A 22699-nucleotide genomic window follows, 5' to 3' on the forward strand; every position below is an offset into this window, starting at 1 on the left:
AAAAAAGTTATTACTATAAAAACAGTCCCTTTTTCTCCTAACTCCTTCCCGAAAAAAGGGAAAAAGGAAAAGAAAAAAAGTTTCTCCAGCAAGATTCCTTCTACCTCTTCTGTGTATAAGCAATCTACTTCTTTTCTGAGAAGAGAAACTCTCTCTCTCCAAAGATTCAGACTATTCTTGGCCTTTCATGCCTTCTCTAGAATACATGGTCAAATGTATAGTAACTGTCTTTGTTACAGGTTCCAGGAAATCTTAGGATACAAACATAATAAAAGCTAAGTAAGTTAAAGATGTAGTTTCTAAAGATAGATTATTAAAGACCTAAATCTTGGTTTTCTTTCATGCCATTTAAACTGCTACTTAAAATCCTTGATCCAAAGTCAAACTAATTGCTAGAATAACAGAAAGGGACCCTACAACTAGTGAAACCTCATTTCGACAGGTGAGGAAATTGAAGGTTAAAGAAATTAATTTGCACAAAGTCAGAAAGCTCATTAGTAGGAGAACTAGAGCTCACAACCAGGCTTCCTCACTACGAATGGTTTTTGCTCCCAAAGGAGTATGCTCCTTTATGTCTGAACTTCAAGCCTACTTCCATGGCTTAATATCAAAACTATTCTATTACCCAATAAACTTTAGTTTCAGTTTATGTCAGAAAGTATAGCCACAGCACCAAACAAAAACTATTTGATATTATTTGGTGTTCATTTCTTTCCTTCCCACCATCATTTCTTTCCCTTGCAGCTTAAGGATCTTTCTCAGTTTGTTTTTCTTTTTTATTTTTTCTGTCAAAGATTTGCCTTCTCTCCCTTCCACCTTCTATGCCTTAAGCCTCCCCTCCCACCCCCAACTCCCTATAGCTTCTTTCAATACACTTATCTCAAAAGAGGAAACTGAGATAAAGACAGGGTAAAATTTAAAGAGGCTCAAAAACGTAGGAAATGGCAAAGTCTGGATTCAAATATAACTATTCTGATTCAAAATCTAGTGAAATCAGTTTTTTCCCTCCTTGTCAAATTTTTTTCTGACAATTCTCAATCCAGTGGTTTCTATAAAGGGAAAGTCTACATGCAAATATTTTTTTAAAGTAGCAAATCATATACTCATCAATGGCATATCATATGCCCAAATATAAGTTCAACATATAATATGTAGTCTGCTCTAAAACTACATTAATTTAAATTCACTCTTTCAGCTTGCTCTCCACAAGCCTTAAAAACAGTGAAAATTGCGTAAGCAATCTTCTACCCTAAAATTAAGCACTTGCAAAAAATATAGGAAAAGTAAGATTAACACTCCACCTTTAAGAATAGCAGTATTTTCAAGTTTTGTTTTAATCAAAAGTAGTATTTTGTGGAAAAAAGTGTTAAATATTTGACTTTATTCAAAATTTAATACTGCAAAATATACAGCATTTTCCTTTGTCTTACCTGATTCAGTACACAGTGTAAAAGATCCGTAAGTTTGCAGCAAAGTACAAGAGAAAGCTGTAAAACAAAGAAGAAAGTTCCTAAAAATCTTCAAAATCATGTTAAATTCCTTATAGATGTGACTTTTTACTATACATATACAAATCATCACACAACCCTCCTCTTCATAGTTTTAACATTATATCAAGAAAATCAGACTCTTTGAATCATTTCTATTTACATAAGAATACAAGAAACATAATAAAATTTGAAGAATAATTTTTCTGAGTAAAAATTTTGAATTCAGTGTTGATATTTATGTCTGTTTATGATGGACAGAAATTAATTTTAACCAAAATGACCATATCTAAAATTTGCTAATTTAGAACAAAATGTTACCTTAAACATCAAAAAGTTTTAACAGGTTAAAAGTAAATAGAATGAGAAGATTGTTGAGAAATACTTAGCAATTTATGTAACTTATAAAACTTTATATTTATGAAAGGTAATCTGATTAAAAAGGAAAATAACACTTCAGTCTGATCTTCCTGCGTACAAAAAAAAGCCATATACAAGAATGATTATACATCCATACATCTAAAATATATCAAAAAACCAAAATATTCTCCTATATCCATAAAAAAATACCTGATATTTACATAGGAGTTTAAGGTTTGCAAAACATGTAACGTGCATTATTTTTCATAACAACCCGGAGAAGAAGATAATCGGAGATGGGGTTTTTCTGTGATGCCCTTGTAGTGATGTGGTACTTTAGTTCTTATGATGTCTGCAAACTTAAAACCTTAGTCATAACTCCAAAGATATTCAAGGATAAAGGTTTTTGTCAGTTACAAGATTTTTTTGTATCCTTAGTTGCATGGCTTTTCCTTATGTAGGAGAATCTAGTCTATCAATATTGAGGACTCCTAATATTGGCTATACTCCCCAGATACATATTGGGTTCCTCTGAAAACTCTATTAATTTTTCCAGAACATCATTATGATTTTACTTCCTGACTATCTGAAGTAAGATCAAAAAGTTATTTCACAAAGCTAACACAATAACTTTTTAAAAAAGAATCCTAGGGGGATGAAGCCATGATAGCAGAGTAAAAAGACACACATACTCTAGCTCTTCCCCCACAGTCTGTAAAATATCTGTAAAAAATGACTCTCAACCAATTCTAGAGCAGCAGAAGCCATAGAACGACAGAGTGAGAGAGATTTCCAGCCAAAGTTAACCTGGAAGGGCAACAGTAAAGGTCTACCCCATGGTCTATCCCCCTGAGCAGAGCGGAGCCCAGCCCTGTCCATGCGGCACTGGGAGGAACAGGACTGGAACAGGCCTCCAGGGCAGAATCTCCAGCAGGGAGGGTCTCAGATCCCTCAATCCACAAGGGCCAAAGAAAGCTTCAAAAGTCAGTGAGAAGGCTTTCCTAACTGGGTGAGAGGGGAGCACTGACCCCCGCCCCCCCAGCACTGACCCCAGGTGGCTGTGGTGGCGTCAGTTGCAGGGTCCATCTGTGAAGCACTCCACCTAAAGCCCTGGGGGAATTGAGCAGCTGATCTGAACCTCAACCTGAACATGGTCATGGGGAGAGGAGGAGCACTAGGACCCTCCTCTTGACAAAGGATTCCAAAGTCAAGTAACTGGCTGGGAAAATGCCCAAAAAAGGGGAAAAAAAAAATAAGACCATTGAAAGTTACTTTCTTGGTGAACAGGTATTTCCTTCCATCCTTTCAGATGAGAAAGAACAATGCATACTGTCAGAGGAAGTCAAGGCTTCTGCCTCCACTACCTCCAAAACGAATATGCAATGGGCTCAGGCCATGAAACAGCTTGAAAAGCGAGTTAACAGCTTGCTAAAGGAGACCCCAAAAAATGCAGAAGAAAACAACACCTTTAAAAATAGGCTAACTCAAGTCGAAAAAGAGGTCCAAAAAGCCAAAGAGGAGAAGAAGGCTTTAAAAAGCAGAATTACTAAAATGGAAAAGGAGGTTCAAAAGCTCACTGAAGAAAATAATTATTTAAAAATGAGACTGGAGCTGAGGGAAGTTAATAACTTTATGAGAAACCAAGAAATTACAAAATAAAACCAAAAGAATGAAAAAAGAGAAGATAATGTGAAATATCTTGTTGGAAAAACATCTGACCTGGAAAATAGATCCAGGAGAGACAATTTAAAAATTATGGGACTACCTGAAAGTCATGATCAAAAAAACAGCCTAGACATCATCTTTCATGAAATTATCAAGGAAAACTGCCCTGATATTCCAGAACCAGAGGGCGAAATAAATACTGAAAGAATCCACCAATCACCTCCTGAAAGAGACCCAGAAAGAGAAACTCCTAGGAATATTGTGGCCAAATTTCAGCGTTCCCAGATCAAGGAGAAAATATTGCAAGCAGCTAGAAAGAAATAATTTGAGTACTGTGGAAATAAAATCAGGATAACACAAGATCTAGCAGCTTCTACGTTAAGGGATCGAAGGGCATGGAATATGATATACCATAAGTCAAAGGAACTGGGACTAAAACCAAGAATCACCTAGCCAGCAAAACTGAGTATAATACTTCAGGGGGAAAAAATTGTCATTCAATGAAATAGAAGATTTTCAAGCATTCTTGATGAAAAGACCAGAGCTGAAAAATCTGACTTTCAAACACAAGAATCAAGAGAAGCATGAAAAGGTAAATAGGAAAGAGAAATCATAAAGGACCTTCTAAAGCTAAACTGTTTACACTTCTACATGGAAAGATATTTGTAACTCTTGAGACTTTTCTCAGTATTTGAGTAGGTGGAGGGATTATACACACATATATACACACACACACAAATACAGACAGAGAGCACAGGTTGAGTTGAATCAGAAAGGATGATATCTATAGAAAATAAAATTAAGGGGTGAGAGAGGAATATATTGGGAGGAAAAAGGGAGAAATGGAATGGGGCAAATCATCACTCATGAAAGATAAGAAAAATGTTTTTCAAAGGAGGAGAAAAGGGAGGAGGTGAGAAGGGAAAATTGAAGCTTACTCTTTACATTTGGCTTAAGGAAGGAATAACATGCTTCCTAAATTTGGTATGAAAATCTATCTTACACCACAGGAAAGTAAGGGAGAAGGGGACAAGTGGGGTGAGGAGGATGATAGAAGGGAGGGCAAATAAGAGAAGGGAGTAATTAGAAGTAAACAGTTTGGGGAAGGGATAAGGTCAAATGAGAGAACAGAATAAATGGGGGACAGGGAAATATAGTTAGTCTTACAACATGACTATTATGGAAGTCTTTTGCAAAACTACATGTATATAGCCTGTATTGAATTGCTTGCCTTCTCAGTGGGGATATGTGGGGAGGGAGGAAGGGAGTTTTGCATATAACTGGGAAATACGAAATACAGGTAATGGGGTATAGAAATCTATCTTGCCCTACAAGAAAAGAGAGAAGATGGGAATAAGGGAAGGGTGGAGGGCACACTGAGGGCATTGAGGGAAGGGGTAATCAGAATGCAAGGTGGGAGGAAGGGAGAGATGGGGAGAAAAATTGGAACTCAAAATTTTGCCAAAATGAAATGTTGTAATCTAAAAATAAATTTAAAAAAAATCAAAAATCAAATCCTAGTCAAGTGCCACTGAAGTGCCCAATAACATTTTATGAAATGGAATTCACTTACTTCCACCATTATCAGGGAACAAATTATGTATTATGACAACGTAGAAAGCATATATTTGCAAAAGACAATTTCCTTGTTAAGGACTACAATAACATCCAGTAATCAAACTACAACACTGTAAGCAAAAAACAAGAGAATTAATAGGAATGATAGAAACATGAGACTCCATCTGTTTTATATTAAATGGAATTTTGTTAATATATATCTCTGAATATGTTCCAGAAGTCTCTATACACCTATGCTAATACGTGGCTTATACAAAACATACAGACAAACTGGAGTGGGGGGGGAAAGGAAATAACAAAATTGAACTGACTTTTGTCCACTATAAATGTATTTATTGAAATTGTTCTTTCCAGTTAGCAATGATTCCTTAAATGGTCACATCAAATGATCTTTTCCCATTGACCTATCTGCTGACACTGTTGACAACCCTCTGGCTCTCAGAGACTCTCTCCATTATAGGCTTTCATGACTCCCCCTAATTCTCCTCCTGAACTTTGTCAGACTGTTCCTTCTTGATCTCATTTCTTGGTTCTTGATTCATACCTGTATCATGGTCCCTTAACTGTGGGCATAATTTTCTCCCATTGGCCTTTGGTAATCGTGGCATAGAAATAGAAGGTTTATGAAAAAAAGACTTTTATTAAAAAGTAACAACTGTCACAGTAGGTAGACAGGCTAAGCTGGGGTGATACAGTAAAGTTTGGGGGCATGGAATCAAGGTCTGGACCAGGTCATACTCTCAACTATGTTATAGAAGAAAGGATGGTAGTGGAGACCAAGGAGGCTAGCAACCTTAAAGGAAGGCATGTAATTAAATTAAATAAAAGCCATTCAAATCACATTGCAAAATATAGCTTTTTCTTATTGGGGCTACATATTTATTGCACAATAACTGGAACAGAACACTAGCTATCTAAATCACATTTAACCTTTGACAAAGTTATACCACTAATAGGCCTTTACCCCAAGAAGACCAATGAAAAAGGAAAAGTACTAACGGAGTATAACAATATTTCTAGTAATGTTTGGGGTTTTTTTTAGTGACAAAGAACTGGAAACTAAAATGATATCAATCATACGGGGAAGAGATAAACAAACTTTGGCACATGAATGTAAAGAGGTGGCCAGGTGGTACAGTGGAGAGAGTACTAGGTTTGAAGCCAAGAAGATCTGAGTTCAAATCTGGCATCATACACTTCATAGCTGTGTGACCTTGGACAATTTCCTAGACTTCTATTTGCCTCAATTCTCCATCTATAAAAAATGGGGGCACATTGGAGGAGGAAGTGGCAAACCATTCCAGTATCTTTGCCAAGAAAATCCATGGACAAAAGTCCATGGAGTCACAAAGAGCTGGACACAAGCAAATGACTCAACAACAACAAATGTAATGGAGTATTATTATGATGTCAAAAAAAATGAAAAAAAGGAACATTTTTTTTTGAGAAACCTAGAAAAACGTGAACTTATGTAGAAGAAAACAGAATAAAGCACAATGAAAAAACAATTCCTAGAATTCCAGAATGAAAAACAATTCCTAGAATTCTTTACAACAATGTAAAGAAACACAACTTTGAAAGACTTGAAAATACTAGTCAAAGTAAATACCAACCATCATACATTTTTGGACTTGATCAATATGAAAACTTGTTTTCCTTCATTAGGCATATTTGTTATAAGGATCTTACCTTTCTTTTCAATAGTTGGATTAGAGGGAAGATGAGAGAATTACAAAGTTCCTCCTCAAAAAAAAAAAAATCACAATTTCATGTACAATTCTCTTCTTCTAGTCTAAAATGTATATGGAAACTAAATTTCATTTAGCGTTACTAAGTTCTGAATTGGTAGAAGTTATACCTAAAGAAACCCATCTATATGTTATAACAGTGTTACTAACTTTTGCTAATATAGTCCCTTTTACTATACAGAAGTAGCTGCCTTTTTATAAGTTTAGATTTTGATATAGAACTAGACCAAGAGAGGGTGAGCATTGCTAAGTTGTGTAGCCTGGTACTAGGGGAGATCTGCATTATTCAGACAGAACATAAATTATATCAGGCAGCAAATGTCTATTTTCCTGTTTTTTTAATAAAGATTTTCGTCTTACACTTTAAATAAGCTAATTAGTGGTTTATCTTAGAAGTAGTACTCCTATTATATTAGTAATAACTGTTGAATGAAACAAATGTTTTCACAAGAATGTTAGGCTTCCGAAAGTCTCAAAATAGCATTGTTTGGTCATTATTTTCTTTTCAAAGAATCTCTTAAGCTAAAAAATGCAGACCTAGGAACTGAAGTAATAATAGCAGCAAATTTGTGGATTATAAAAATTGTTTCTCTCAATTCATATTTTATCATTAAAATAAATTAAGCAATCAACAAATAGTAAGCAACTGCTAAAGGTCACAACAGGTTCCTTTTGCTTTTCCCTCCATATAAAGTTATCAGACCTTTTCGTCTAGAGTATTACGGTCAATTAGGGAAACATAATTCTAAAAGGATTCTGATGTACTAAAGAGTGTCCAGAGGGAAGATCATCAGAATGGAAAGGTCCTTGAATCTATGTCATATAAGGCTTAGTTAAAAGGAACTGGGCATGTATAGCTTGGAGAAAAGAGAACTTGAGGAGATATGATATCTCTCTTTAAGTAAGTGAATGACTTCTCATGTAAAGAAAGGATTAGATTTGGTTTCAGAAAGATTAAAATCAGGACCACTGGGTAGAAGTTGCAAAGAGGTGAATTTAGGTTTACCATCAGGAAAGACTGACATCTTTACATAAGTCTTGGAGAAAAGAAATTAATAAAAATCCAATTTTAAGGCTAAGGAACCAAATTTTAAAGGGCTAAATAATTTGCCTACAACACAGTTAATAAAGGACAGAGTTGGAACTAAAAGCTATATGTCTGACTGCTGGTTTAGTACTTAACTAAGTCAGTTATTTACAAAGGTTAGCAGTAAAAAAAATTAATTCCATAATTAGAAGAGAAATAAAAACCAATTTATAAATTATTGTTTACTTTTCAATAATAATATTCCAGTTGTCTTAGGAAAATCCATATATGTGTGTGTATATGTATGTATAAAAATATTTTCAGGTAACTCTGGGTATGAAATATCCCAATAGCCTGAAAATGCCATCAAAACATTACTCAGTTTTAAATGGTCATCTCCTAAGTATACAGGGAAAGGAAGAGATAGATCATTATTTTATCACATAAATCTTATTTAAACTTTATTTATAATTGTAAAAATATGCAGATACTCATGACAAGGAATCAGTATTTGATATTCAGACAACTAATAGTTTCAGAAAATTTCTGATTGCAACATAAGCCCACAAAAATGAACACTATTTTTCAGTAAAATGACAAAATCTAAAAGGCAATAACAGAAATGGAAATAGCACTCAAAATGACTATAAAATGTATGAAATCTATGGATCAATCTACCAAAGCAAATGAAATACTGGTATAAGTTCAATTACGAAGTGCTCCTTAAAGAAACAAAGACCTTAAATAACTGAAGGAAGGTGGTCATAACTGGATCATGCCAACTTAAACAAAATGACAATATTACCAAAGTTAATTTACAGCTTTAAAGGTATAACAAATGATCATATACATAAAATAATAAAATTCATTTTACATCTAGAATATCAAGGGAAATAACAAAAAAGGTAGAAATGAACAAAGAATAATATGTTATAAACTGAGATGTTTGTAAAGCCCTGGCACACAGTAGGTACTTTATATAAATGCTTATACCTTTCCCTTCATTCCCCCACCCCCATTTGGTACTGGGTAATAAAGAAGAGATCAATGGCAACAGATGTAGTAATCAAGGGACAATTAGATGGTAACACTCAGTAATTCAATATTCAATAAAAACTGCTAGGAAAACTGGAAAGCATTCTGCAAGATTTAGGCTCGGATCAACATTTTATGCCAAATTTCACAATCAATTAGAAATGGAAACATAACATGAATGTTAAACATCATTTGATATAAAAATTAGAAGGGAACTAGATATCAGACTTTTTTTTAAATGTACTTTTTAGTTTTTTCTCTTCCTCATCTTTTATTCCTTTAAACGTGTCTAGGCTCGTGGGAAGATATAAAGGGGTAAATTTAAGCAATAAAAAACAAGATTTACCAATAAAATATTTTTTTAAAAAATAGTACCCAATTCATTTGTTTGTTAAAAACAGCTAAATAACCCAACGGATAGAACACTGCACTTGGGAGGCAAGATGACCTGAATCCCAATCTTTACCTATCAGCTGTGTGATCATGGGCAAGTTATTTAACTTGTCTCAGTCTTAGTAATCTCATCTGTAAAAAGGAGGGGCTATGTTAATAGTACCTACCTCAGAGGGTTGGTGCGAGAATCAAAGGTGATAACACATGTAAAGCTACAAACCTTAAAACATTATATACATGTGAGCTATTGTTTCTGAGTATCTCTTCCCTCCCTTCCTTAGTCTGTAATACATCCCTTGGTAATAAACATCAAAAAAAAAAAAAAAGTAGGGTAGGAAAATATTTATGCAAAAGTAACTACATATAACCTGACAAAAAAAATTTACACTTTTGGTGATATGAATGATGTTGTTTAAAAAGGTTTTCCCTATATATCAAAGCCAGATACTCCAAACTAGAACTAATTATCTATGAGGAGATGGCAGATGTAGGTGTTTATGAACAGATGATGAAAAGACATGAATACTCCACAGAGAGGTCATCACTTTGTAAATTGAGGGATGTTGTGTGAAGAACTATTTACAGGATGATAAGAATCAATATCACCAGTTGCATGGAAGAGAGGGAAAATCTCAGGCAAATCATATAACAGCTGAACTCCTGTAACTGTGTTAATACAGAAGCAGCTGTAAAGCATATTCTTACCTCTCTCATTTTACATGCTTCTTTGATTTTAAGCAAAGGATGACACAGCACTAACACATTTCTAAATCTTTCTGTAGACAGCTAAGAATCTTTTGGTTCAGGTTAAAAAAAAATAACCTTTTATGCTAGGTCAATGGCAAAATGTTCTTCAGGGGAATTGAAAATTAAAACAGTAAAAAATGTTTTTTAAAAAGCAATAAAATTTAAACCTGATAAATAAAATAAAATTTGACAAATTAATGTGTTATTGCAGATTTTTCTTCTGCATTATCCCTTTGAAAGACAGAGGCTCTCTATTTCCTAGAAGTCCAACGGCTACTTACTCCTATGCGGAAGATAATTGACAGTATGTTTGTTATTTCCTGATCACAAGTTTATTCAAGTTTTATTTTTATACATTTTGGTTTGTTTTAAAGGTAATTCTAGAAACCAATCTACAAATGTTTCAAGACAGAAAAGGCCATTTGCCTGTACATGAACACATCAACTAGATATTAAAAAGTAAGAAAAATTCAACCACAAAAATTTTCAAAATTTTATAATAAAATGTTATACTTCATCAGCCTATCTTTTGCTAGATGATTTGTTACAAGGTTTGAAATACAGCAAGGAAAGACAATTGTCTCCTAGGTCTGGAATTTGTTTTGCTTCATTATACCTTTTCTATATAGTTTCTTTGTTTATCTATAGAAAAAAGGGTTCATATGAACAGAAAGAGAAGGGGAGGACAGGTGGAGCAAAGGGGTAAGCAAAGAGGGACAGAAGAGTGACTAGGATATTTTTCTTTTTTAAACTGCAGATAAGAGAACACAAGAAAATCCGGGAGGGGGAGGGGAAAAGCACAAAATGGGAAACCTAGAAAACTACAGGGTGAATATATACTATATTTAAATGTTATATATAATAGAGATACACAATAGCAATACAGTTTCACAGAAAATACTTTTTCTTTTCTACTGTGTATATGCAGATCCTCAGTTTACTTGTTAAGTTCTGAATTAAAACTGTTTTAATAGATTACATGGGGGATGGAGCCTACTCTACTTACTGTAGAGAATCTAATCTCTCACCCATGCTTTTGAACTGGCTTCCACACTTGGAATTCACCCCTTGTATCATCTCCACCTCTTAAAATTGTGAGCTCCTTTCAAGGCTTTCCTCCTGGACAACTAAGTATATACTTCCCATTTTGACAGTACTTCTCAAACTATAGTGTGTATAATTATCTCTTTGCCTGTTTTTATTCCACATCCTAAGTAGAATTTTTCAAAAATCCTTCGGGAATTCAATTGTCTTAGCAGGGGATTCATTGCTCTCAAACGAACAAGCAATAATTTCTTTTCCAGTAATTTACACAGATAATTATCTGGCTGGTTCCAAAAGAATGTAAGCTCTTTGAGGGCAGGGATTATCACCCTAACATTATGCCTTATACTGATTCCTAATACATTTTTTAAAATTTTTTATTTATATTTATTTATTTATTCATTCATTTACTTATCTATTTAAGTTGTCAACATTCATTTCCACAAAATTTTGGGTTCCAAATTTTCTCCCCATTTCTCCCCTCCCCCAAAACCCGAGCATTCTAATTACCCCTATCACCAATCTCTCCTCCCTTCTAACATCTCTCCCTTCCCTTATCCCCATCTTCTCTTTTGTCCTGAAGGGCAAGATAAATTTCTATACTTCAATACCTGTATTTCTTATTTCCTAGTTGCAAGAACAATACTCAACAGTTGTTCCTAAAACTTTGAGTTCCAGCTTCTCTTCATCCCTCCCTCCCCGCCCATTCCCTTTGGGAAGGCAAGCAATTCAATATAGGCCATATCTGTGTAGTTTTGCAAATGACTTCCATAATAGTCATGTTGTGTAAGACTAACTATATTTCTCTCCATCCTATCCTGCCCCCCATTTCTTCTATTCTCTCTTTTGATCCTATCCCTCCCCAAGAGTGCTCCCTCCTCCCACTGCCCTCCCTTTAATTATCCCCCCCACCCTGCTTATCCCCTGCTCTCCCACTATCCTGCATTGTAAGATAGGTTTTCATACCAAAATGAGTGGGCATTTATTCCTTCCTTTAGTTGAATGTGATGAGAGTAAGCTTCTTGTTTTTTTCTCTCACATCTCCCTTTTTCCTTCCACTGAAAAGTCTTTTAATTGCCTCTTTTATGAGAGATAATTTGCCCCATTCCATTTCTCCCTTTCTCCTCCCAATATATTTTTTGAAATGTAGATACTTCAACTTTAGTAAGTCCCTTATGACTTCTCTTTGATGTTTACTTTTTCATGCTTCTCTTCATTCTTGTGTTTGAAAGTCAAATTTTCTTTTCAGCTCAGGTCTTTTCATCAAGAATGCTTGAAAGTCCTCTATTTCATTGAATGATCATTTTTTCCCCTGAAGTATTATACAGTTTTGCTGGGTAGGTGATTCTTGGTTTGAATCCTAGTTCCTTTGACTTCTGGAATATCCTATTCCAAGCCCTTCAATCCCTTAATGTAGAAGCTGCTAGATCTTGTTTTATACTGAGTGTATTTCCACAACACTTGAATTGTTTCTTTCTACCTGCTTGCAATATTTTCTCCTTGAACAAGGAACTCTGGAATTTGGCCACAATGTTCCTAGGAGTTTCTCTTTTTGGATCTCTTTCAGGAGGTGATTGGTGGATTCTTTCAATATTTATTTTGCCCCCTGGTTCTAGAATATCAGGGCAGTTTTCCTTGATAATTTCATGAAAGATGATGTCTAGGCTCTTTTTTTGATCAAGGCTTTCAGGTAATCCCATAATTTTAAATTGTCTCTCCTGGATCTATTTTCCAGGTCAGATGTTTCTCCAATGAGATATTTCATATTATCTTCCATTTTTTCATTCTTTTGGTTTTGTTTTGTGATTTCTTGGTTTCTCATAAAGTCATTAGCCTCCTTCTGTTCCATTCTAATTTTTAAAGAACTATTTTCTTCAGTGAGCTTTTGAACCTCCTTTTCCATTTGGCTAATTCTGCTTTTGAAAGCATTCTTCTTCTCATTGGCTTTTTGAACCTCTTTTGTCAATTGAGTGAGCCTATTTTTAAAGGTGTTATTTTCTTCAGCATTTTTTTGGGTCTCCATTAGCAAGTTGTTGACCTGCTTTTCATGATTTTCTTGCATCTCTCATTTCTCTTCCCAATTTTTCCTCCACCTGTCTTACTTGATTTTCAAAAATCCATTTTGAGCTCTTCCATGGCCTGAGTCCATTGAATATTTATTTTGGATGTTTGGGATACAGAAGCCTTGACTTTTATGTCTTTCCCTGATGGTAAGCATTGTTCTTCCTCATCCAAAAGGATGGGAGAAGATATCTGTTCACCAAGAAAGTAACCTTCTATAGTCTTATTTTTTTCCCTTTTTTGGGCATTTTCCCAACCAGTTACTTGACTTTTGGGTCCTTTGTCAAGAGTAGGGTGTACTCTGGGAATCTGTAAGATCTCAGTTCCTCCAAGGTTGCCCAATCAAGCGTGTATTGGTCTGGATGCAGAGAGGGATTTTTGTGCCCAGAATCTTAGCAGTTACCTCTCCACAGCCATCTGGCCTCCAGTTCCACGAAGTCAGCACTGGGGGCTGATTTTCAGATAAGCTGGATGGGCAGGGCCATCATTCAGTGTGAGACAAAGACCAGCTCCCCCAGGGCCTCCACTCAGGGCTGAGGCAAGACTCAGCTCCTCAATGCCCCCAGGGGTTTTTACACTCCAACAGTGGAAACTGCAGCTGTGCCTGCCAATATGGCCTCTGCAGCACATTTAAGGTTGGCCTCTGCAGCAGCTACCTAAGGCCAGGGCTATGGAAGGCCCTTCTCCCTTCCTGGCCAGCTGAAAAAACCCCATCACTGATCTTTGGCGCCTGTGAGTTGAGGGATCTGTGAACCCGCTGCTGCTGGGACTGGGGATTCCACGACTGGAGATTCTGCCCCTGAGGGCTGTTCGCAATTTTTGAGGCCAAGGCTGGGCTGGGCTCTGCTCTGCCTCCGGTGCCACAGACATTTCCAGTGGGCCTTTCAGGTCACCCTGGGCTGGAAATCTTCTCCACTCTGTTGTTCTCCACTTCTGCTGCTCCAGAATTTGTTGAGAGTCCCTCTTTAAAGGTATTTTATGGGCTGTGTGGGGAGACCCTACTCCACCATCTTGGCTTCGCCCCCTCCTAATAAATTTTTACAGAACTTACTGAATTGAATTTCAGAGACTGCACCACTAAAATAACATTATTTTAGCTAAGTGAATTCCTAAATGGTTGCTGCTCCCCCATATTGAATCCAAATGCAGTTATACATCATAATGGGGGAGGGGATGTATAAGTGCATTCAAAACACACTCATCTTAAAAACAGGTTAAAAGTCACTAAGACATATTTTTAAATTTAAAATTTTATGTTTAGGTACATTTCATTACCTGGATATGGACCAAATTTTACTGCAACCTGAATCATCCAAGCTATGATCAAATCTGATAACACTAGAGTCTGAAGTCTGGCTGCTTCTCCTTTCAAAAGCAACAGAATGGTCTGATGTTTAAATTAGAACTCTTGATAAGATGTATTGAGCTGTCATATGAAAAATGGCTTATATTTAAAGTGATTCTATCTACAAGCAGTGACAAGTGTCTGGACTATATTGAAGGAGTAAGCAGTTATTATTCCTTATAAGTAGGAAAACTGAAGACTCCTATAATTTAAAGGTAAAAAGAACTAGACATCATATATTCTATAATCATAAGCAACACCATTAATTTTAAAAGAATATATATTTAGCAATATTGTTCAAAGTTGCAAAATGCTTTTGGGTGGGGTCAGGATAGACTCAGGTTCAGTTCACACCTTTGACATTTAACTATAAGACCATGGTAAAAAACTACCTGAAATTGCAAACTCCTCATCTACATAATGAAAGGAAAACTGCTGACATCACCAAACTAATAGTGTTGTAAAACTGAAAAAGCCCTAAGTATCGACTACTATTATTATGAGCTATTAAAATATTTTGTATGAAACCATCAGCAAGTTATAGATAAGATTTATAGATTACACAATTGGTCCTGAAAACTAGGCAAAGGTATCTGAACTACTTTTAGCATTTAAAAAAATGAGATGCTTCTAAACTTTAAACTGAAGTTTCCAGAAACCTACTTAGCAGTTTCTCTCATATCCAAGCCAACCTATTTTGTAAGGTTCCTATGTTCTATCAGACATTTGCACCTTGATAAAATCAAGAAAATTCAACAAGTATTTATTAAATAGCGACTATGTTACTAGGAATCAGGCACTCTGCTAAACACTGGGGATACAAAAAGAAAGGTAAAAAAGAGTCCCTGCTCTCTCAGTAAAATCATATTTTTTATAATATGGGAGACACCATACCATCAACTACGTACAAACATGATATAAGCAAAATTAGTACCAGAGGAAAGACACTAAGGTTAAGACAGACTGGGAAAAGCTTCTTGCAGAAGGTAGGACTGTATTTGGGCTTGAAGGAAATCAGGAAGCAAACATGAGGAAGGGGCACATTCTATGTATGGGGAGAGGAAGTTAAAATACAGAGTAATCAAAAGACATCAAAAAGTAAAAGATCCTTTATGTACAACAATATTTATAAGAGCTTCTTTTGTGGTGGCAAAAAACTGCAAACTAAGGGAATGTCCATCAACTGAGGAATGTTGAATGAGTTTTGGTATATGAATATGATAAGAGTACTATTGTGCAGTAAGAAATATGATTTCAAAAGACATGGAAAGACATATAAGAACTGAATCAAAATCAGAAGAAGAATTTATACTATAGCAAATATTACTAAAAAGAGAACAATTCTGAGGACATAAAATGAAGAATGAATGAACAGAATCAGAATAATGAATGTATTAACAACAATACTGCTTTGAAAGGTCTATGAACAATTGTATAGCAGATGCATTCTTCAAGAGGAAATTACAAAAGATAAAATACATATGTTTGTATACAGACATTGAGGAAATTTCTATGCATATTTCTGAGAGTACTCTATAAGTGTTTGTTATCTAAAAATAATAATAAGACCACATCAATAAAGCTGAAGGAAGAAAAAGAAAGAAAATGCACAGAGTAGTAAGATGATGCAGAAACAGTAAACTGCCGAGTATGTGGAGAGGATTAAGGAGTAATAATAGTAAGACAAGAGCAGTAGGAAGGACATAGATTATGGAGGGCTTAAAAAAACAAACATAAGATTCTTTATTTCCTCTGGAGCCTCTGAATAGGAGGGGATGTCATGGTCAAATCTGTGCTTTTGGAAGAACAACTTGGCAAATCAATGGAGGATGAACTGGAGTACGGAGAGACTTGAAATTCAGGAATAAACCAGAAGGCTATTTCAAAAGTCTAGGCTTGAGGTGATGAAGGCCTTAATGGGGGCAGGGGGAAGTACTGAAAGATACTGCCAAGGTAGAACTGAAAAGACTTTGCACCAAAATGGATAAGGTAGGTAGCTGAGTCAATAAACATTCCTATATTGCAGGTACCATCCTAAGTGCTAAGTACTGAGGATACAAAAATAGGCAAAAGATGGTCCCTGACCTCACAGGGCTTAATGGAGACAACAAGGAAACAGTATGAACAAACAAGCGATATAGAGAATAAGTAGGAAATAATTAAAGGAGAAAAAGCAAAAGAATTAAGAGAAATTACGAAAGAATTCCTGTAGAAGATGGAATTTTAGTTGAGACTTAATTATAGGAAGCCAAGGAAGGCAGTAGTTAGAGATGAGAAGGGAGAGCATTCCAGGCACTGAGGAGAGCCTGAGAAAGGCCCAGGGCTGAAAGGTGAAGTGTCTTGTTTGTGGTACAGCAAGAAGGCCAGTGTCACTGGATGGGGGAAAAAGTATGTGGAGAGGAGTGAAGTGTAAGAAGACTGAAAAGGTAAGTCAGTAAAGAACCAAGGATAACATGTAGAATTCAATTCTGGGTGACTGGGAAGACCATTTTCCTCAACAGTTATAGGGAAGTTAAAAGTGGAGTTTCAAGGGAAAGATAGTAAGTTTTAGACATTTGAGGTTTAAGATGTCTATAGAACATTCAATTCAAGATGTCTAATAGAAAATTGGAAGTGAGAGATTAGAGGTCAGTTAAGAGGCTAGGGTTGAATAAATACATTTGAGAATCAGCATAGAGATGATAACTGAATCCATGGAGTCAATGAAATCACCAACCACATCTCACATTTAAAGTAGTAAAAAGTAGTAAAGTAGTGAAAAGAATTAATTCAATTTTCCTAAATGTTTAATTTATTATCAGATTAACATAATATAGTCAAACTGGGAACGCATATGGTATCAGAATTTGCTCATCTTCAAAAATTCTTTCAGTAATTAAAATGTTAGATATTAAACCAAAAACACAACTTTCTTACTCTAGTATTTGAGGTCTTCCACAATCTATTTCCAACATAACCATTGTTACTGTGCATTATTCCCCTTTCCATAATTTTGTATTATACCTCAAATGAATGACTAGGTGATTCCTAAAATGAAGCTAAGCATTCACATAAGCAAGCACTGCTACTCCTAGTAGGAGGAACTCCTTCCTTAATTTCAACTACTCCTACATCCCTAATCCTAATCATCAGCCAAGATGAAGCTCAGGCACTTCAAACAGTTCCCAGATCTTGAGTTGATAGTTTTGTCTCTTTCCTCAACTCATCTTATATTTGAAAATCTGTGTATCGACCCTGCACCCAGTAAAATTTAAGCTTCCCAGAGCCAAAATTGTTTCAGCTTTTTCTTTGCCTATCCACAGCTTAGGGCAATACCTCAAATACAACATGCATTTAATAAATTACTAGCAGAATCCATGCTCTTGTCAATAGAATCCAGAGGCCACACTATCTCTACCTGACTACAGAAAGAGCAATCATAAGCAACAAACTACATAGTACAACTGAGCAATGGAAGTAATGAACTCAGAGCACAGGTTTCCACAATAGGGGGGGGAGGGGGGGAAGGCAATCTGGAATTTACAAGTAATAAATACTTTTTCTTTATCCTGTCCCCAGTCCCTATTTTCATGTTAAATTTGACTCAAACTATTTGCATACCAAGCAAGCTTAAATAGTCATATAATCATGTAAACAGTACACAGAATCATACAATAATATATTTAGAACTTACTGCACATATATAAGGCCCAAGAAAGGCGAACTGAAAGAAACAGAACAAATGTCTTTCCTTAATCTCGTATAATAATAGTTAATAATCATAAAGTGCTTACTATGTGGCAGGCACGTTACTTTTTTAAACATTTTAAATTATTATCTCATTTGATCTTCACAACAGCTCAAGGATGTACCTATTATTATCCCCATTTTTCAGATAAGGAAACTGAGGAAAACAGATTAAATAAGTGACTTGCCCAGCCTCAGCTAGGTAGTGTCTGAGGTCATATTTGAACTCGGATCCTCCTTACTCCAGGGGCCAATGTTCTATTCACTGTGCAACCTAGATGCTGAAATAACCATATGAAACTCTCTTTTAATGTCAGTCAGTTACCACAGTGGGATAACTTTCAATCACACAACAAGAATTTAATAAGCATTTACTGAACTCTAGGCTAAACCTCTATGTACTATGATAACCTACCTGGACTCATTCTTCAATCATTAACATACTCTGGGCCCATCAAACCCTCCCCATTCCAATGATTCGGAACTCATCCTACAATTACTCAACCCCTGTTCTGAGTCCCCCAAAGAACACTCCTTTACACATGCTCCTCAATCAAATCCCTGCAAAGTTTCACTAGAAAGCTACCTATGACCATCCCTTGCATGGTAATATCTGGAATGCCTGATCCATAGCTAACAAACTAGTTTTCATCTTCAACCTTTTCCTTCGATCCTTCCACCTTCTTGCATAGACTGAGAAACGGCTCTAACTGGTTGCACTTTCACTCATTTACCCAGACTCGCTTGGTTGTGGTGGGAGAGCCGGAATATTGCTTGCTCCCCTGTTGCCACTTCCTGGATCTCCCTTCACCATCACCACTATTCAGTAAAGGAGACAGAGAGGAAATAATCAGACAGATAGGAAGAGTATCAGAAGATAGTAGCAGATCAGTAGTCATGATGAGTAGCTCATACAATTCACATTTATTACTCACTCAAGATTCTGGGGGCTGTTGTCTACCAACCTCCAGAACACTCTGAATCCTTCCTCAGTGACTTCAGTGCCTGGCTCACAGTCTCTCTCCTCTCCAATTCCTGCCCTCCCTCATAGAGGGAATTTTGATACCTATAAAGTTAGAGACTTTGAAATACCCTAACTTTCCAGTTTTTCAACTTATTCATTCCCCATGACCTACTCCTCTTCCTCAACTATACACAGGGATGGTCATACCCTCGGGTCTTACCCTCACCACAAATGTGCCACTTCCATGCTCATGAACTTTGATCAAAATCTGTTGTCTCAGTAAGACATGTACTCACTTGATTGTGCCTAGTCGTCTTCCTTGCAATGCTAAACCCTGTCCTTCATCCTCATGTGACTTCTGCTACCTCTGCTCCTTAGTTCTTTCCCAAACCCTGCACAGACTAGAATCTCTCTAGAATTCCTTGAATCCTCATCCTATTGCCTGATCTTACTCAAGCCTGGAAAATTCCTATCAGTTGCTGCATTCGCTCAGATTCACCCACAACTACTAAACAAATTTGAAGATGACCATAAAATTATGCTGATTGCATTCACCACAAATTTCTGTTATATAATCACAACTTGGGCCCTCACTGCAGAAAAGCAATACTTTTAAACCTTTCCAGTTTACTCACTATCTTAACCACCACAATGGACTTTCCAAACCTTTTCATTTGACTTCAAGTCTCCCACTCCAAGATCTAGTCATACTGGCCTCCGTGATCTTCCTAACACTACACACTTCATCCCCTCAGCCTGAAATTTCCTAACAGCTGATCTCCATGCCCAGAACTCTCTCCCTCCTCATCTCTACCTCCCAGCTTCCCTTGTTAGTCTCAACTAAAGTCTTGCCTTTTGCAAGAAGCCTTTTTTCCAATCCCTCTCTATGAAATTACTTTCTGTTTGTTGATTATATCCACTTATCGTGTATAATTCTTTTTTGCACATGGTTGTTTGCATGGTGTTTCTCCCATGAGACTGTAATCTTCTTGAGTAAAAGGGCTGTCTTTTGCCTTTATTAATATCCGCAGCCCTTCGCACAGTTCCTGGAACATAGCAAATGTTTACTGATTGACCTAGTATATGCCAGGCACTATCCTAGCAGACGGGACATAAAGGGAAGCCAAAACACTCTCCCTTTCTTCAAGAAGCTCACATTCTAATGGAGATAGCAACTAGCAATGGGAGATACAGTAAAAGTTATCTTGGAGGAATATTAAATTTGAGTTGAGTCATGAAAAAAATTGGGAAGCTAGGATGCAAGGAGGGAGAGCATTCCAGGTGTACAAAATAGCCAGTAAAAACTAAAGAACTGAGAAATGGAGTGCTGTATAAAGGCGCTGGATCACAGAACGCATGATCATGAGTAAAGTATTAAGAAAACTGGAAAAACAGGCAGGAGCCAAGCTATGATGGGTTTTAAATACCAAGGAGAAGACCTGATGTGATCCCAAAGGCAGTTGCTACTGTTTGTCCTTTGTCCTCAAAGAGGACCATGACATGGGGAAAGTGATGTCATGACTTCCAAGTGAATTGGATTTAAGTGAGGCACAGCTCAGTCCTGCAAAGTCACCACTCTCGCTCTTTCATCCAGAGCTATCTGGGATCAGTGGCAAGACACAGATCAGAATGACTGCAGATGGCCCTGGATGCAGTGGGAGACTTAGATCTTTTTTAAGCTCAGGCCTTTCCAAGGTCTCAGTATGACTAAGGCAATGCCCATGTGGTGAGGAAGGCTAGGTAAGCAAAGAATGGCCTCTTCTACCTAATTAAAAAAAAAAAATCAACGTGGGAGGGGAAGACCCTGAGGGTTTCTAGCCAAAACAGAAACAACTGCTATTTACTCCCATTTTGAGCCAAGAAAGCCCAAACAATGACCAAATGAGGCTTGGGCTGGGACCTACTGTTGACCAATCAATGAGAACCACAGTGACTTGGATTTAAGGTACGGTCCTTAAAAAAGAAATCTAACCCATAAACCCCAAGATATCTTCCAAGATTTCAGTGATCAAAATTTATATTTCTTTAGGCAGAAAATCCACAGGTAAGGGTATGATTTCCTATGTGGACACAGAAAGAGATGGAGAGAAGGGAGGGGGAGGGGAGAGGAGGAGAGTGAGGAAGACAGGAAGAAAGGATAGCTCTTGGAGGTGGTAGGTAGCAGGGAGTCACCTGAGCTACTGATCTGAATGGAGACTGAAGCAGAGGGAGAGACAAGACTCAAAGAAGGGAGATAAAGTGAAAAGTGACCAGGGTCTACGACGGGAGAAGAGCAACAGCTGTATGAAGGGATAGACTAGAATATATAGTCAATGCCCTGTGAAAGCAAAAAGAACAAAATATTTTCTTTCATGGCCTGGATACGTAGGTTGAGTAAGAATGAGAAACAGAAGATGACACAATGAGGCAGTAAGCTTGGGTGACTGGTAGGATGGAGGTGCCAAGGGCTGGAAAATGAAAGCTGGAAAGGGCATTTTGGAGAGAAAGAGAACAAGTTCTGTTCTGGAAACAAGCAATTCAAGATGTTCAAAATACAATTCTTGATATGGGACTATAGCTCAGAAGAGAAATTAGGGATAGATATACAGATCTGGGAATCATCTTCATAAGTACAATCACCAAGACAGAAAGTGTAGAAGGAAAAGAGAAGAGTATCCAGGACAGAGTCTTGGGGACACCCACAGTTAATAGGAGCCAGCAAAGAAGCCTAAAAAGGAGTGGTCAGACAGGTTGGAGGGGAACCAGCAGAGATCAGTGTCATGAAAACCTATAGAGGAGAGATTCAGCATGAAGGAAGAGATGATAATCAAAGAGCCAAAGGTTACATGCAGAAAAGTTAAGAAGGCTAACTATATATATATAAAATCTCAAAAACTTCTGTCAGCTTCAGAGACCTTCTGTGCTGAAATAAAGTATCTTTTTTGGCATCATATATTAAGTTGTCATGGTACAGAAGCCAATGTAACAGCTAACGTTTATATAGTGGCTTAAAGTTTGCAAAGCACATATAAATAAATATGTGTATATATAATGTATATATAAGTATAAATAAAATGTTTATATTATATGTGTATATATACACAGATAGACAGATAGATAATCTAATTAGCACAAAGGCATCATTACCTTTACCTTTATGAACTTCCAACAATGTCAGTATCACCTACATGGTAAGCTTCTTGCCTCTTGAGAATTCAGACAGTTTTATCTAGATTGGGATTAAAACTGTAAAAACCATTCTTAGCTTAGGCATACAAAAATGGTAGGCCATGTACTTGTTGAACCCTGGTCTGGGACATACCACATCTGAAATAGGTCTACTACAGAAACTTTGAACCTTACCATCTCTCATCCTTTGCCCCTCCTGCCCTGATCACTTAAGATACAACCAGATAAAGTTCCTAATAGCTAGCCTAAGATATTAGATCTTTCCAAAGAAAGTCCTATAATTCAACTGAATATTTTTTCTGAAATATGTGAAAGCTACTGTGGCTAGTGCCTTTGATAAGATACCAATAT

The 22699-nt window shown here is 36.6% G+C and overlaps 1 protein-coding gene across 23 annotated transcripts in view; it reads right to left on the reverse strand.

Annotated features, from left to right (window-relative positions):
- Positions 1 to 22699, reverse strand: part of NCOA2 (nuclear receptor coactivator 2) — a 346666-nt gene that overhangs the window by 171273 nt on the left and 152694 nt on the right. For all 23 annotated transcript variants that reach the window (XM_072604810.1, XM_072604824.1, XM_072604819.1 and 20 more), the window contains one exon: positions 1431 to 1487. The gene's annotated coding sequence lies outside the window, so the exon portion shown is untranslated. The remainder of the gene's footprint in view (positions 1 to 1430; positions 1488 to 22699) is intronic.

This window comes from Notamacropus eugenii, chromosome 4 (genome assembly GCF_028372415.1).
Source record: "Notamacropus eugenii isolate mMacEug1 chromosome 4, mMacEug1.pri_v2, whole genome shotgun sequence".
NCBI lineage: Eukaryota > Metazoa > Chordata > Mammalia > Diprotodontia > Macropodidae > Notamacropus > Notamacropus eugenii.